Consider the following 2962-nt stretch of genomic DNA (forward strand, 5'->3'; position numbering starts at 1 on the left):
ACGCCCGCCGGGCTCTGCGCGCAGGCGCGCGCTCAGCCCCGCCCCCTCAGCCCCCGCGCGGTCGGCCGGTGACGTCCCCGTACAAATGATGGAAGGGGGGCCCTGCGCCTTAACAGCGGCGCTGGGTGGCCCTGGTGCCGCGCGCACGTGCGAAGCCCTAGCGTGGAGCGCTACCTGGGGCGGCCAACGCAACCGCGGGAGACTTGCACCCTCTCGGCTCTCTGGCTGGCATGCGCTTTCACCCAGCAAGGTTTCCCAGGTTCCCATCCCAGGAGGCGCGCTACGCGGGGAGAGCTCTCACCCTTCTGTCCAGTTGCCGCCTCTCGGCGTAGGTTGCCCAGAGAGCCTCAGCTAGTGTCGTTACTCCTTTCAGTCTGGCCTACCTACCAAGCTTTTCCCCAGAGGGCTTCTGAGAGTCCGAGCTCTCCCCATCCTCAAGTGCTTGGCCTCTTTGGAGGGAACAGAAGCGAGTATCTTAAATGTCTTGGTCAGCTTGGTGCCTCTTGACCCGACAACCTCCATCCTTCCTGATAATCCTCTGCCCATCCTTCCTCTTACACGCGCTGGAAAGGGAGACTCTTAGTGTCAAGAGTTCGGGCCTGGCCATACCTCGCTGTCCCCCGCCGCCTGAGTCCTTCTTCACCTCAGATGATAATTACGGCGGCGTGCCGCTTCGCGAATGACTGGGCGCTCGCGCGTGCGTGTGCGTGTGCGTGTGTGTGTCTGTTGGGGGTGCGGAGTGCCCTGGTGGGTTCCCATGTTAACTTCTGGGTGCTGGTGGGGTTGCCGAGGCGCGAGCTGTTCCTGCGGTTGCTCTAAGGCCCTTGTGGTAAAGCACCCAGAGGACGCTGCTTGTGGGAAGAACTGACGCCGGCAGTGTGGACCAGGCGCGCTGGTCTCTGCTTGGCCCGTAGGGACGCCCTCTTCCCGGCGTCCCCGCGAGAAGCCTCCAGATTTGAAAATCAATTCAGCCTCGGGCATAATTGTCCGCTCCCCACAATCACGCTCCAATCTGGAATCGAACCTGGTCCCTGGGCTTGGTGGGGACGCGTGGGGAGGCCCCCAGCGTGGGAAGTACACCCGGCTACCACATGCCGAGGCTTTCTTTCATTTACAAAAGAGAAGGAAAAAAAATCAGTAACAAAAGGCAGAGCCCTGTCTGCTTAGGTGCTTTCATCCCTCAGAGAAAGGACAGATGTGCCCATTGTCCAGCCCTTGGCAGTTATGACCGGGTCAGCGCTGAGCCTCAGCCCCGGGCAAGCAGTGGTCACAATTCCAGACAGCCTCAGAGTCTGGGTTATCTGGACCTGGATGTGGAACAAAGTGTGTGTGGCCTTCACTGGGCCAAACTTAGACTGTACCGTTCCTTTCCTGGGGCATTGAATCAGAGTCCACCATCAGGGTCTCTGCTGAAAATGTTCTTAGATCCTAGGAGAGGTCAGGGCTGGGATAGTCGGAGTAGTGGTGACTGAGTCCCCTAGGCAAACACTTGGGCCAAACAATCCTTGGGAGAAACTTCCAATCAGCTAAGGCATGAGCAGGCCCATCTCTTTATCTAGTTCCCTGGCAAAACCAGGGCAATATCATGACCCAGGTAGATTAAGACCAGCAGGTACAGTCCAACCTTGAAAGTGATCATATTCTGGGATTGGTTAATTTGGTTGGTTTCATCATCATGAAACCTATCTTGTCCAAATAATGCTTGTGGAGGCCCAGGAAATGGGAATGTATCTCGGAGGACTTAGTGTCTACCTGATGAATATTTAGGAATTTAAGTCCCTGAGAGAAGAAAAGTTTTTTGGGGAAAAACGCACTGACATAAAGGAAATCAGAAAACACAGTTATTCTATTTAAACTTGTATATACACCTAACTATTCACACACACACACACACACACACACACACACACACACACAAGCATAAAACACATTTTCTGCCTAGTGGATCACAATATATCGGTGAAAAGCTGTATCCTTGGTTCCTTATTGTTTCTGTTCTCTTTTCTTACAACATAGAACATGTAGCTCTCGTATGAGACCAGACGATGGCTTACAGTAGCAGGCTGCCTTTGAGCTAAACCCTAGTGTATCCTCTCACATACTTTAATCCCCTTGAAATGATTGATTTGCCCTTATGACAACTCTCTTCCCAAAAGACAGTTTGTTAAAAGAAAGAAGTAAATATCACCAAGTCCACAAATTGTTCATGGTTTTCTCTTTGTGTAAGTAATTAGGGACTTGATCCCAGAAACCCTCCTTCATGTGTGGTTTCCGGCTGGGCCCCTGAAGCCTATGAAGAGGGTTGGGATCAGGTGAGTTCAACACTGGTCCCCATCCCCTATGAAAAGGGTGTCTGGTTCAGTCTTGGTCTCTAAAGGAGAAGCCAAAGGGAAGATCTGGGTAACTGTTATATATGTTAAAGTAATGTGTGTACAAGACTTGCTTTGGTTTGCAAATCTCCCTAATCTTACTTGGCTTTTCATGCCTTTCATTTAACCATTGTTTACCCAAATTGCAATGATTTTTAAAGAAACATTGTATTCTTATTTGACCTTTTAGAAATTTTTCCTGTTACTAAGGATGTGTGATGAGTGGGAAGGATGCTTTTAGGCCTAGTTAAGGTGAATATATCTGTGTGGGGGACAGACAGTAAGTAGATGGATTGCCAACTGCTGGAGGCTGGAGGGCTACTATAGCTTTTCATCATTTCCTTCCTCTCTTCCTTTCACCCTCTTTCAGTGCCAGCACAAAGCCTGGTACCCATCAGGTGCACTATGGGTAATGAAATAATTAGAGCTCCAGGAGGGGCCCCGTAAAACTACAAGGCTGGTCAGTGTATACAATTACAGGATGCTGTTCAATTTTTTATGACTGTCAAGAAATTTGAGGGGGGGGGGCTTACTGTTAGCCGGTTAGATTTTGAGTAGCTGCAGGGAAATTAAAGGAAAAAAATAGGGCCAAT

This window comes from Suricata suricatta, chromosome 9 (genome assembly GCF_006229205.1).
Source record: "Suricata suricatta isolate VVHF042 chromosome 9, meerkat_22Aug2017_6uvM2_HiC, whole genome shotgun sequence".
Lineage (NCBI taxonomy): Eukaryota > Metazoa > Chordata > Mammalia > Carnivora > Herpestidae > Suricata > Suricata suricatta.